The sequence below is a fragment of the Callithrix jacchus genome, chromosome 9, assembly GCF_049354715.1.
Source record: "Callithrix jacchus isolate 240 chromosome 9, calJac240_pri, whole genome shotgun sequence".
Taxonomy (NCBI): domain Eukaryota; kingdom Metazoa; phylum Chordata; class Mammalia; order Primates; family Cebidae; genus Callithrix; species Callithrix jacchus.
This window is the reverse complement of record NC_133510.1, coordinates 15285466-15299337: the sequence shown is the minus strand read 5'-3', so window position 1 is coordinate 15299337 and position 13872 is coordinate 15285466. Positions and strand designations below refer to the sequence as shown.

General features: G+C 47.3%; 1 protein-coding gene across 49 annotated transcripts in view; it reads right to left on the bottom strand.

The window, feature by feature from the left end:
* CACNA1C (calcium voltage-gated channel subunit alpha1 C) overlaps nucleotides 1–13872 on the bottom strand; it is a 725791-nt gene that overhangs the window by 631541 nt on the left and 80378 nt on the right. The window lies entirely within an intron of this gene.

Sequence of the window (13872 nt, the reverse complement as noted above, 5' to 3'; positions counted from 1 at the left end):
CCATTCCATGGCTCCCCCCACCTCACGGACACTATTATTCTGGTCCTTTTCTTCTTCAGGATTTTCTTTTCTCTTTCATTTTATTAAAGCCAACTCAAACGCCAAAGAAAGGCAGAGGGCCAGTTGTTTGAGTGTGGCAGCAACTGGAACTGTGGAAAACTGTCCATCTGGACGCTGAGTTCATTCCCTAACTGATACCCTCAGAGGAAAACATTGTATTCTGCCTAAGTTTCACTGGAGTGGAAAAAAGGAAAAATCCCAAAGCCTTTTGTTGCCCAGACCCAGCAAGAGATCAAGCTGGGGTCAGTGCTGCCCTTGAGGTTCATCAGAATTAGGCCAAACTCTGCAAGTAGGTGAGGCCAGACAGGGTGAGATGGTGGCCACAGGGCCTGCCATGCCAACTCCCACAAGAGCTGTCATAACACACAGTTTCCAGGCAAGGCACACAGAAGACTAGTGCTACTTCCCTAGCCAACGACAGAACAGAGGCAAGGACTTTGGGCCACTGGTCTGTCTGTGTGTTGCACCATGAGGAGCTAATGCTCCAAACATCACACAAATTGGCATCTATGACACGTCAACAACTGCGTCTCTTTTGGGAACAATGTCAACATATAAGAATGAATGCAGAGGCTCTGGCCACTGCAGATAATTCAAGCGGCGTACAGGAGCCCAGCCTCCCCAACTCAGAGACACTAGGCCTTTGCAGCCATCACCTCTCTGCCTGCCTCTGGGAAGGCCTCCAGGCCACTCACACCCCTACTTCCGCCAGACCCCTCCTGACCAGAGTCCCCACATACATGACAGGGACTGAGGCAGAGTCTGGGGGGTACCTCCTGGTCATTCACACCTTCCTCCTCCAAGGGTAAACTCAGAGCCACACAGCAGAGCATATTTCCATGGCATTCAAAGAGTGTTATTGTCCTTGGCACCAAATACTCGCATCCTTTCATGAAACATTCAGGATATCATATTTTTCTTGTTTACAGGGAAATCCAGGAATCACAAAGCTCAAATGGGATCCATCCAGAGACTTTCCAGTGGTTTGTAACACTTTTCTTGTGGGATTATAACAGGGGAAAGGATGAAGAAAAAAATAATAAAACATTGTGTTCTCAGGAATTTGATATTCTGATATAATTATAAGGATATAAAAATCACAGGGCTTAACACTCCACAAAGGCTAACTGGTTCTCCAGAGAGCCAATGTCATAGGCTGGGAAGCTGGGCGTGGTTTGGATGGAGGGGCATGGAGAAACAGGGCTGGGAACAGTGTGGAGGTAAATATTCTCCAGGTGAGTGCGTGGAGGTTGAAACCTGTGATCCCAACTGCCCCATTGCTCCTCCTCCCTACCGCTGTGCCCTGACTCAGGTTAACAGTGTAAGTTCCTTTTCCCTGATGCCCAAGACAGTCTGTGGGAAGCCTGGTATCTGACATCCCCCTCCACCACAGTCCCCACATCCCCTGCTTCCTTCCATCCACGTCACAAATGTGACCTCAGGGTTCCACACCACGAGCTCTCTCTCTGCTTTGGTGTCAGTACCCAGAAGACCCTCTGGAGGCCAAACTGTGAAGCCAGTAAAGTTTGTCTTCATGTACCTACACTTACACACATGTACGTGCATGCGCGCGCACACACACACACACACGCGTGCATCCTAGTCCACAGCCCTAAGCCCACATCCTTAAACTGCCACCATCTCCACCACCCAGGCTTTTGATATCTTCTTCCTGTTATGTTCCCCAAATAAAGCCCACCTGGCCCTTTGTGCATCCACTCAGAGCTCAAGGGGCCCACTGGCTATTCTGATGACTAATTCCCATGGGATGGAGGCAGGCTGGAGGATTCCGACTCCCTGACTCCCACTAAAATTATGCATCCTGGCACCTGCATCCCACTGGCCACGTCGATTCTCCCACACCAGCTCCGGCTTTGCACGCCTCCTTGCAGAGCTAGATGCCTTTGCCCCCAGACCTAGTCAGCAGCTGTCTCACTCTGCCAAACTCAATTCTGGGGAAGCTTTCTCTAGGAATGCCAGTCACTCATGGCCCCTAACTCATTCTTCCAGATCTTGGCCAGTGCCCTCTGGGACCTGGCACCCTTAGGGATTTCTCTGGGGTGTCTCATAGTGTTTCCCACTGATTATTCCCTCTTCCAGTCTCCTTATGCTCAGGCTGCACTGCAGCGGCCTCATCCTTCCCAGGACTCAGCACCCCTGCCTGAGGCCCCTTCTATCCCCCTTTCCAGATCCCCCCATACTCCTCGACCCTCTACATTCCCTCATCCACTGCTTGCCACATGTCTGCCTCTGAAGACAGAGTGCTACCTCCATTACTCCGGTTGAGCCTTCCACTCCCATCCCCAATGCCACTGCCTACTGCCTTCTTCCCAATCTGCTCCCCTTTCTTGCATTTCCAACCTCTAGTGTGCCAACAAATCCCTCCCCTCTCCTTTCATTCACAACCAAAATTATTGAAAGAGTGGTCCCCATGTGCTGCCCCTACTTCACAACCACCATGCCTCAGCATTGCACAGTTGGGCTGGACAACAGTCATTCCAAACCCACTCTCCAGTGGGCTTCTTCCTCCCCTCTTCCCTTCTCCTACTCCATTCAGCAATGACAGCCTCCTGGAAAGGATCTCCTGCTTCAATCCCTGGGACCCTGCAGGAGTCAGGCTCTCCCCCACCTCCCTGACTGCTCTGTCACTGTCTCCTCCATTTCATCCTCTTCCTGTCTGTCTTCAGCTCTCCATCGTTCCTTCTCTCTGGTCTCTCTCCCTAATGGCTCCATCTCCACCACTTCGGATAGCACCTTCTTAGACAGAAGTCTAATTCTGCGTGCATGCTGGGCATCTTCTACTTGCCTCCAAATACAGCCTCTCCCCTTCCCATCCAGGTCATAGCACAGGGCTCCCTGGTCCTCTTTCTGTTGTTTAAATCACTCTTTCCCTCTCTTGCCTGGACAGTGGTAGCAGCCTCAGAACTTCCCCTCTACCTGGAGCCTCGGCTCCCCTACCTCATCCTCTAGCCCGCTGCCTGGAAGGGCAGCTGTGAGTACACCCTCTCTCCACTCATACACTTTAAACGTCCCTCCATTGCCTACCAAATGCCATGCAAACTCTTCAGCCCAATACGGAGTGTTCCATGTGTTATCCCCTTCCTGCCATTCTCTCCCATTCCTGCCCCCTGCAAAACCTTGTTCCAGCCAAACTCAACTCACTACTCCTTCGAAATCCAATGCACATGCTTATCAATACATTACAGGCCATTCCACGCTGTCTGTTGGGAATGTGCTCCTCTCCTCTTCACCCCATTTCAGTCTATCTTTCAAGGTTTGGCTGAGTCACAACCTCCATATAATGCTTCCTCCATTTTTCCATCTTCTCATATCACCCTTCTTCTTTAGATCTGTGAGCCTTTATCCTTATATCCTTGTAACATCAAGCATATTCTGCCTTTATTACAGTTGCGGCTGTCTGTGTGTCTAGGCATGTATCTTACCTCCTAGCAGAATAGATACTCCTTAAAGGAAGGGAGAGTTGAGGGCTGAAACCTTGAAGGTACCCTTAATCCAGAGATCCTATAAGCAAACTGCCTTGCAGATGGCAGATGCTCAATAACTTTTTGTTAATGACTAACCATTCCTATTCCAGAGAAAAAATCTATTTAGAATTGTTTTCATCACAACTGGCATGAGACATTCCATTTTCAGAGATATTTCACAGTCATTTATCCTAGAAAAGGCTTCTTATCTTCTGGTCTTTCAGACAGCTGGGCATAGGTCAAAATTTTTGCCTTTTAAATAATTTAAAAAACAGAGGCACAAGATCCTATTCACGGCAGACCAAATATGAGCTCTGAGTCACTGCCATCCACTTGGATGTGAAGCTCGAATCCCCAGGATGTCTCGGGCAGCCAGATATGGCAACAGAAGCTTCCATCTTGGAGAAACTCTGCACAACATTCCAGCTCTGGACAGCGGCCCAGACCCACCTGTAAGCCAGGGCCAGTGTGGGGGTGTGAGGGCAGAGGCCACATGAGAGAAATTTACTAATAGTAGGTTGAAATAAATTAAGTGCGTTGGCCTTCAAAATGCAGTCTTCTGAGTGCCACACACCTCCACGAGCCTGTGAGCTCTTTTGCCCATACCCAGGTCTCCGACTAATGAGTTCAGCCAAGGCATCAATGTGTGTGTTTGTTTCTTCCTCAGGTTAAAAGAGTTCAGCATGCTAAAACAGAAATGTATCCGATGATATTATTACTTTCAGGTAAAATGATTGCCAAGAAAATACCCACCCCAAGATTGGAGAGAGGCTTCCAGAGTCATTTAACTGGGGCATCAATCCACATCCAAGGGCCTACCACATGCTGCTGTTTCCCCTGGCTGTCTACCCTCTGCTCACTTCCTTCTCTCCTTCCTCCTTTCCCAGTTTTCTCCCCAGACTGTTTACCTTTCTTCTCACGTTTTCGCCTCCCTTGCCTAGACTTTAGATGTGCGAGGAGCAGGTGAGAGCCCTGGGAAGCTGCTGCCCGCCCCCACAAAGGCAGCTTTCAGGATGAAGGCAGAGATCCCTCATTAATCAGTCGTGCCTGGGGCAAGGCAGGCAGCCCCTGGCCAGCATAGAGCCCAGAGCAGCCTCCCGCCCCCCCCAACAGTCCAGGGAGGACTCAGCCCAGCCACACATCGGGGGAGCCACCCTCTCCCACAGTCCTGAGGCTTATCAGGCCCACATCTCTAGCCACAGGCATGGGTGCTCCTGGACTAGACACACAGGCAGAGGGAGAGACAGAGACAGACTAAATAGCTTTGTCTTGCCAAACACCAATTTCCTGTTGAGTTACAAAGCCAGGTCAGCAATGAGGTGAAAGCCGAACTGGATGTAGAGACATTCTTTTATTTATTTATTTATTTTCAGAATAGAGGCAGTATCAGTCACTCCTCATCAAAAGGCAGCCGTCAGATTGCGAAACACCAATTAAAGTCAAATTTCTGGTATAGGAACTGGGAACCCAGAGTAAATATCAAACCCTCACTACTAACATAATAGGATTTCCCAATGCTGTATTCTCAGCTACACAGGATTCAAACTTGGGGCACTACACAAAGAAATGGACTCTTATGGCTAAAAACTCATATTGCAGGGCCAGCAATTCCACTCCTAGGTAAACCCAAAATAACTAAAAATTGACTCAAATAGATACTTGAATGCTGGTGTTCATTGCAGCACTATTCACAATAGCCAAAAGGTGGAAACCCAAGTATCCATCAACTGAAGAACGGATAAGCAAAACGTGGCATGTGCTTTCACTGAAATACTATTCAGCCATAAAAAGGAACGAAGTCCTGGCACATGGTACAACATGGATGAACCTTGAAGACATGACACTAAGACACTTTTTAAAAATGCTAAAACCACTTTTTTGTGTAATTGAAAGAAAATGCTCACTCCCACCTCTAAATGACATCCAACTCCCTAACTAATTTCACACGCTTCCTTTTAACTCCATCATTTATCATGTAGATTGTCATGACCTATCTAGGTCTGAAATTTGTGAGATATGTTGCCAACAGTCAGACTACACAGAAAATTCCAATTGTATAATTATTATTGCTATTGGCCAGGAGCGGTGGCTCATGTCTGTAATCCCAGCACTTTGGGAGGCCAGGGCGGGTGGATCACAGGTTTAGAATATCAAGATCATCCTGGCCAACATGGTAAAACCCTGTCTCTACTAAAGATACAAAAATTAGCTGGGCGTGGTGGTGGGCGCCTATAATCCCAGCTACTTGGAAGGCTGTGGCAGGAGAATTACTTGAACCAGGGAGTCAGAAGTTGCAGCGAGCCAAGATCACGCCACTGCACTCCAGCCTGGCGACAAAGCGAAACTCCGACTCAAAAAAAAAAAAATTTACTGCTATCAATGATGCATGAAGATCCACAAAGACAAAAGTAAATTCATGATTGCCAAGGGCTGGAGAAAGAGGAGAATGAAAAGTGACTATCAACAGGTAACAGGTATTTTGGGGGTGACGAAAATATTGGGGAACTAGGTAGACCACTGAATAGTACACATCAAAAGAGTAAATTTTATGGTACTTGAATTATGCCTCAACAAAGCTGCTATTTCAAAGTAAATAAATAACACACTACGTCTGGAGAGCTCAGCTTATAGGGATGGTCCCCAGAATCATCGAAATCCCATTCGAGAATGGATAGTGTCTATTTTCCAAGGAAGGAGTGACTGAGAAGATATTTCAAGAATGGGTCGTGAAGCAAGGCAATGCCACAAAGGGGTTCCCTGAGAGACGAGGTGTACCGACCTAGGTGGTCTGCGAAGGTCTGTGGAAGGAGCTGAAGAAGCAAGGAGGGCCCTGTGAGAAACCCTGGGCATACGGGGAGCTAGGAGGCGAGGCGTGGTACCAAGACCACATGCGGCCATCAAGTAAGAACAAGGATTCCAGCTCTAAGCTTCCACAAAGCAAACCGAAGCCAGGTTCCAGAAGGCGAGGACAAGGTCATTTCCCCAAGATAGATGGGTGGTGGGTTCCTCTTTCTACTCTTCCCCATGGAGAGGGATAACAGGAAGAATACATGTTTTGAAAGTCCAGCAGACCTGAATTTAATTCCCAGCCCCAACACTGTCTGGGTGACTGTGGCTTGCCACGTGGTAGGATTGCTATAAGGATAAAACATATTCAGCATATGAAGCACCAGGAACATTGCCTAACACATGCTAGGCATTCAATAAATGGTTTCTCTTGCTCCATTTTAAAATTATAAAAAGGTAGATGTTACCTGGGTAATTCATGTTCAATATAGCTTTTTTCTTTAGATAAAAATTAAAACATATATGGCTCCACAGATCACAGGAACAGAGCTGGGGGTAGCGCAAGGTGCAAACAAATGCAAAAGTTTCCCAGCACACACTTTGATGACAGGATTATTTTTGATTTGGGAAACTAAAGGCTAATCCTGTCACTTAAACTATAATGTGAAAGCCCTTTCCTGTTCTGATCAGTGTCTTAAGGAGCTGCACAGAACTGTTCCCTCTACTACCAAACCTGCAGCACTTTTGCTATGAAAAATAAATAAGTTTATTTTCCAAGCCCAAAGTTTACTTTTGAAGCAAAGTTTTATTTTACATCCTGTCCTCCTGTACTGGGAAGTTGTGCTTAGGTCTGGGTAATTCATGTTCAAAAGTGAGGAGACATTGGTTTGCCCAGGTGGTGTCCTTCCTGCCCTCAATGGCCCTATTTTCAGATATTCAGGCCATCAAAGGACTTCCAGCCAGCATAAAGGCAGGCAGCCACGTGTGATGGCAGTGAGGGGACAGCAGCATAGCAGCTTGGCAGATGGATGGCTGCCGGACATCAGGAACCCTGCATCCCCATGTCCTCACCCTCAGCTTGGAAACAGCAGCAGTGCACATGGCTCCACTGTCCTGGCAGCCTACTGGCGACAGGGTCCTAGACTCTCTGGAGGGCAAAACGCCAGGCCCATCTCGTCCAGTGGCTCACTTCCTCACTGATTACTGTGGTATCAGGCAGACCACCTCTGACTTTTGTTTCTCTGTGTTTTACTTTTTCACCTTTAAAATACTGAATAATGTCAGCCCTCCAATAATATCTTCAAAGTTGTCTGAAATGCTGTGAATGTTACTTCGTGGCGTTGCTTTTCCAGACTCTGGTGTTCTGCTCTCTGATTGGGGGAATAAGAATCACTGATGTTTGAAAAGTGATATACGCTCATTCTCCCATTTGGATCCTCACAACTGCCCTATGACGTGAACTGGCTAAGGATTATTATCTCCATTGTACATATTTAATAAAGGGGACTTGATTCCTTCTGAACTCTCAGAGAAAGAGATCAAGTCAAAGAATGTAACCCAAGACCCAAGTCATTTCTCTAGCCTACAGCTTTATTTACTCTTTAGCTATTTACTTTCTTACTTTTGCTAATATCTTTGAAAGGTTTTAGCCCAACATAGATTATTTTGGAAGAAAAACAGTAATATAAATGACTGAACATGACACAATGGTTATAAAGTAAATAGAGCTTAATTGAGTAATCAAGTCAACATTTCTGCCCACAGGCAATATGGAGAAGAACATTCATTTACTGTCTAGATTTTGGCTTGGTTCTCTAAAGGAGAGGAGACAAGATCATTTTATTTTCCTCTTAGCTAGGTTCAAGCGGGCAACACCAAGTGTAGCCGAGTGTATTAAAAGAAACCCCTGTTGGCAAATTGGCAGCTTGAATATTTCATGAAATTATCACAACACTATGTTCTGAAATGGTGGCTTCCTTCAGGGAACTCAAAGGCTACATCTCTAAGCATGAGCCTGGCACATGCCTCCATCTTCAAGCTAGACCGAGTCAGCCTCAGAGCCCTTCCAGTTTCTCAGAGATCACTTGAAAGTGTATCAAACAAGTCAGCCAACGAACACTTCAAGGAAGACGGGAATGTCAGAGGCAGGTCTAGTGATTCTCTTCCATGGGCTCAATCTACCACCACTGCTGGGAATGTCTCCTGGGAATAGGCCAGGGGTCCCAGGAGACCAACCCTGACATGGGAGCAGAAAGACGCCCTTGTTCACCCAGCTCAGGTGGAGTATGCAGCCCGTCTCATGGTCTCTACCCTGGAGCTGATCTGCGTGTCCATACCCTGGCTACTGGTAATGCCAGCTGGCCCGTGAAGAATCCTAACAGCTCACCAGGGAAGTCCCACAGCACAGCCTGGCTTCCCATCCCCATCCCACTCTCCCAAAGGGGCTGAAACAAGCCTAGATTGGGGCCAAGAGGAAGTGAGCAAATAAAAAAGGCTTAGAGGCAGATCTGTTTGCAGACAAAATCGTGATCTGAATTTTACAGGAGTTTCTTGCGGACATGTATGAACTTCTTGTAGTCTAAGAAATTATTTTTAAACCTTCCCAGTGATAGATTTCCCCCACCGGACCCTTCCAACTCTGTTCCTAAATCTAACATCGCAGAAATTATTTTAAGGCAGTACAAAGGTGGAGGCAAAAGGAGGAAGAATAGAGAGGTTGAGAGATCTACCAAGCAAAAATTAAGCCAGAAGCACTAACAATGCTCTCTCAGGAAGCCAGCACCAAGTGCCTTTACCCTCCTGTGCAAAGGCAGGAGAATAAAGAGACTGAAGACCTTGTATTTAGCGACATCCCTGCCTCAGTTACCCTTTAGGGGCCTCTGTTTTCTCAATTGGAAATGAGGTTTGTCTCTAAGGATCCTTTACCCATAAAATGTCCTGATCCTAGGAAGTAAATTTCCAAAGAGACATTGCATTTATTCTGTTTGACAAACCCTTTAAGGTAAAAAAGCCTAGCCCCCTGCCCCCTACACACAGAGTAGAGCACAAGAAGCTCGTTTTAAAGTGAATGTGTTATGGAGAGAACTGTTTTGGGTGTTTGGGGGAGGGGAGGGACTGAGAAGCTTGGGTTTCTTGCCAGTTAACCCCTGCTTTCCTCACCCTCTGCTTAAGCCAGATGAACACTTCCTCTAGTTCCCTCAGCTTCCGGGCAGGAAGGGTCTATTTTCAACCTCTGTCTAACTCCTGAGCTCCAGATCCAAACTTCTCTCCTACAGTCCCTACAATCCCTACTTAAATTTAGTTCAGCTCCACAAAGAGCAACTGACTACCGGGATGACCTGGCTCCCCAAGCCCTCCCAGACACCCTAGTGGGTTGGGTCTCCTCTGGCTTCCCATCATCTTCTGCACCTCAGCTCTCAGAAGCTCCAGCCATCTCACGGCTCTGCTTTTCTGTGGGGTCATCCTGGGCTCCTGGGCTCCCAGCTGGAGTCCTGTCCACATGGTACACACAGCTAGCACCGAAGCAAGGTTCTCCAGGGACCTGCAGGTCCTGCCTAAATTCGGCAGGGGAAAGGGGGCAGTAGAGCATGGGTCCACTTCCCTCCTTGCCATGATAAACAGCTGCCTCAGGTGTTCCTCAACTATAGAAGCCAAGAAGCTCTGCCCACATGCTCCAGGCACACGTGTACATGGGCTCAGGAAAGCCTGGTCTTGAGCAATCTGGGAATGAAAACACAGAAAAGAGCTTCTCTGGAGCACCCAGGTGTAGGTTCAAATAACGGCATTCATTATGTCAGCCTTCCAGTTTGCTTTTTGTGCAGTGGGTTCAGTTAAGTCTACACGTCCGGCTTGGAACCGGCACCGAAAAACATTCCATTCCATTTTCCCCCGAGGGATCCTGTCACTTTTACTTGTTTTACGGGGTATCTAACCTTGAGGTACATGTAAACAGGTGTTTACTAAATTATTTTAACAGTGACAGGCAAGCTCAGAGTGTTATTTCATTATCAGAATGTTTAGCACTTATGTTGCTAAATATTTAGCACCTGATATTTTGCAAAATAATTCCCCCTGCCTTTTTTTAACCAATCTCCTGTTCTCCTCCACAGTGGCCGGCATTAACCTGAGCAACTGTGAGGATGGAATCTAGAAACAGACTGAATCAGTGTGAATACTTTGTTAATTAAGCCTGTTAAGTCTCCAGGTGTTTCCCAAACAGTCTATCAGCTTTCCGCAGTCCATACTGGAATATAAAATTGTCTGCTGAATTTGAATACTGAGCACTGATTTCAGGGTCCCAGCAAGGAAGGGGTGAGATGACGCTGGCTGACCTGTACCGCCTACAGAGCAAACAGCTGCTATATCAGGCGGGAGGAATGACTGTAAAAGGAAGAAAGAGCTGCCAGCCACTCACCCCTTCTTAACACAGTGCCAAGGGCTCCTGAGACCTCATGGAACTTGCCACACAACTAAGAAAACCGAGTGAAGAAAGCAATAAAAAAGCAAATGCCAGGCCCTGGAAAACATCACAGGAAATTAGAACAAATCTCAGTGATGCCTAACCTGGGTCTCCTGAGCTTTTCTGCCATTACCCAGCGGGAGACCCAGGCAGACTCATAAACGGAAATCAGCTGTGAAGTGCACCCAGTCGTTTTTGTGTTCTTCTCCCTATTAAAGTTAGGAAAATGTCTTCCTGCCTTTGAGCTGACAAGCTTTGTGACGGCACAGGTTCACGTTCCCAGATCCCACGCTTCAGGTCACCCCATGCTCCACTGGGCTTGGGCACCACTGAGCCCTCTGGTTACTAAACCATCTGTGAAAAAGCAGGGAGAAAATTAGCATACGGTCATACCAAGTTCAGCAAATCACCCAGAAGGCTCCCTCCAGGCTCAGCAGGGTGCTGTCTGTGCTGGAGGTAAACAGAGATCTGTGGGAAGAGCCTGCAATGGACAGGGTGGTCTCCAAAGGGGTTTTCAACACCACAGCGTGGAGAGGTCACTGTGGGAACTGGATCCCTCAGCAATGCCACGAGGGCCTCTGGTGTATGCGGTGGCATGGAGACACACTGGTCTTTTGGGTTACCTGTGTCAGGGCAGGTGTGGGATGATAAAGCAGCACAACCCCAACAGGTCACAAGCTCCAAACTCCACGTACACCTTTCATCATCCGCTGGCCCCCAAAGCCCCTTTCCTGACTCCTAAGCCCTGTGGCGCCACCTACTGGAAGAGGCAGAAGCCACATCCACTGCAGGTCTGGCCAGGTCGCATTCACTCATTCATTCACACAGGCATTTATCTGTTCAGCCTTGCATCAAGGCCCTGGACTGAGCAGCGGCCTGTACTAGGAAGAAGAGATCCAAAGATTAGCAGGGCCTTGAAATCTCTATTCAGTATGCTCCCTGGGTCCCTTTGGTAGGTCTTACAGAAGAATCCAACTCAAGTAGTCTTAGTGGAAGAAAAAATTGAAGAGTCCTGTCATCGCCAAGACTGAGAAATGGTCCCAGTGGGCTAATGGCTCATCATTTCATTTGCAAAGTACTGTGCCTGTAGCATCTACCTGTTCAGAACAAGTCTCCCTTTACTATGAGGAAGAAATGTTCAGTCTTGGGCGACTGCATTATCAATTCTCTTCTCTCAACATGCCAGGTCCCTGAAGGGCATTAGCCTCTTGTGTAATCTATTTAAAACAGCTTCTCCTTATTCTATGTGTGTGTGTATACACACTTAAGTACTGTTAGCATGTATTCTGTGGAAATAATGAAAATTGACTCTTTTTAATGTATTCTAGTATGTCACATTCTAACACACTGAAAAGTACCTGAGCAATGGTAGGAATGATATGCTGAACTCCAAAATCCCCTTTTCTCCAGTTTTCTCCATGCAGGATCAAGAAAAAGCAAAGCTAATGCCATGGCTTTCTTTAACCTGCTCAAGCTGATGTGCGAGCAACATTATTCTCTGACCATGTGTAAAGAAAGTTAACTGTGATCATTATTATTATTACCTTATTACAGTGATTCTTATTCTGCTGTATCTGCTGTATCGCTAAGTAGTTAAAAGAAAAGCACAGTGTGTCTTGCACTCCCAGAACACATGTTTCTCCCCTCTGCCTTGTCTCTAGCAGATAAGGGACATTCTGGTGTTTTATTTGTTCAATCATTGACTATTAAGATACTCAATTGCTAGCTGGAGCCTGCAGTGGAAAATCAGCTCAGAAAAGTGGGAGTCTGGCACAGGACTAGAGCAGACAGGGCACCAGAGGTAAGGCAAGGCTTGAGAGTGCCACCCCTGCCTGAAATACAGGGTCAGAGGCCTGGTACTTCCATGAACTTCCAGGATGTTCCAAGGCACTGACTTCCAGTCCCCAGTTCAACCCTCAAAACACACATATGGGCACACACACACAGGCACACACTCCACAGAAAAGGTGAAGGAACAGGAACTGGTGCATTCCCTGTGTTGGGGCATGTCGGGAAGAGAGGAATGCACAGCCCCAGCCACTGGCAACTTTTTTGGTTCTCAACTCTTTGGTTCATCACCATTACTGATCTTCTGAGGCAATCCTAGACTCCTCTTTGTCTCCTCAAATTCTAACCCCTATAATGGCTCATCCACCCGCCTGTAGTGATTAGCCACAGCAACCTCTTCCTTGTCCATATTCATGCTCTTCTAGGTCTGCCCTTCCTGCCTCCACCACCCTCCTCCTCTCTCCTCTCCCAAAAACCTGGGCAATGCCAACCAACTAAAGAAGAGAGGAGGGAGAATGGAGGGGGACAGGGATCTTGGTGCTCTTCCACCTGGGAACCACATCTAGAAATGGAGGCAAAACTGCTCCTGTGAATTATATAATCACTGCAGCTTCAAGTGAGAGAACTGGAATTCAGGTTGCCATAGTATTTGTTGGCATGTTGCTGGAAAGGTAGAGCTCCCAGCCACTTGCTCCCTTCCCCTCTACCTTTCTCAGGAACCTCTCTCCAGGGTTGGCACTCCTACTTTTAATGTCTGCTCCCAGCACACAGCGGGGTGGGGGTGGGGGAGAGGAGGGGGGAATTATGAGAAGCAAAGGTACAAAAAAAACAGAGTAAGGAAATGGGCTCAGAAGGGGTTTATCCCACGCTAAAAGGAGACCTTATAAACTATTTAGGATTATCATCCTATGAATAATCATTATTATGACCACAGTACATTGCCATTGACAGTAACACTTAGGGCAACACTACAGAGCTCTCCTCTTCAATGCTGCTTAGACTGAGGAGGTGAGTAAAGCAGGCAGTCTCAGAACCTGGAGGGGTGTCATCCATCCCCACTCTTCAAAAATACCACTCTCTTTTGTGTCTCCCTCCCTCCCTCCTAATCCATCCACTACCCCATCAGCTACAGAAGGGACAGAGGATCAGGTGAGGAATGGGGACACCAGTAGAGAAATCCAAACATGGACGTTGCCATTGTGACCCCAAAGCCCTGGCTCACTCTAGAATCCATGACCCTTAACATGATTCTTTCTTTCAAAGGAGGCCAAAATATCCATGCTGCCACCCATG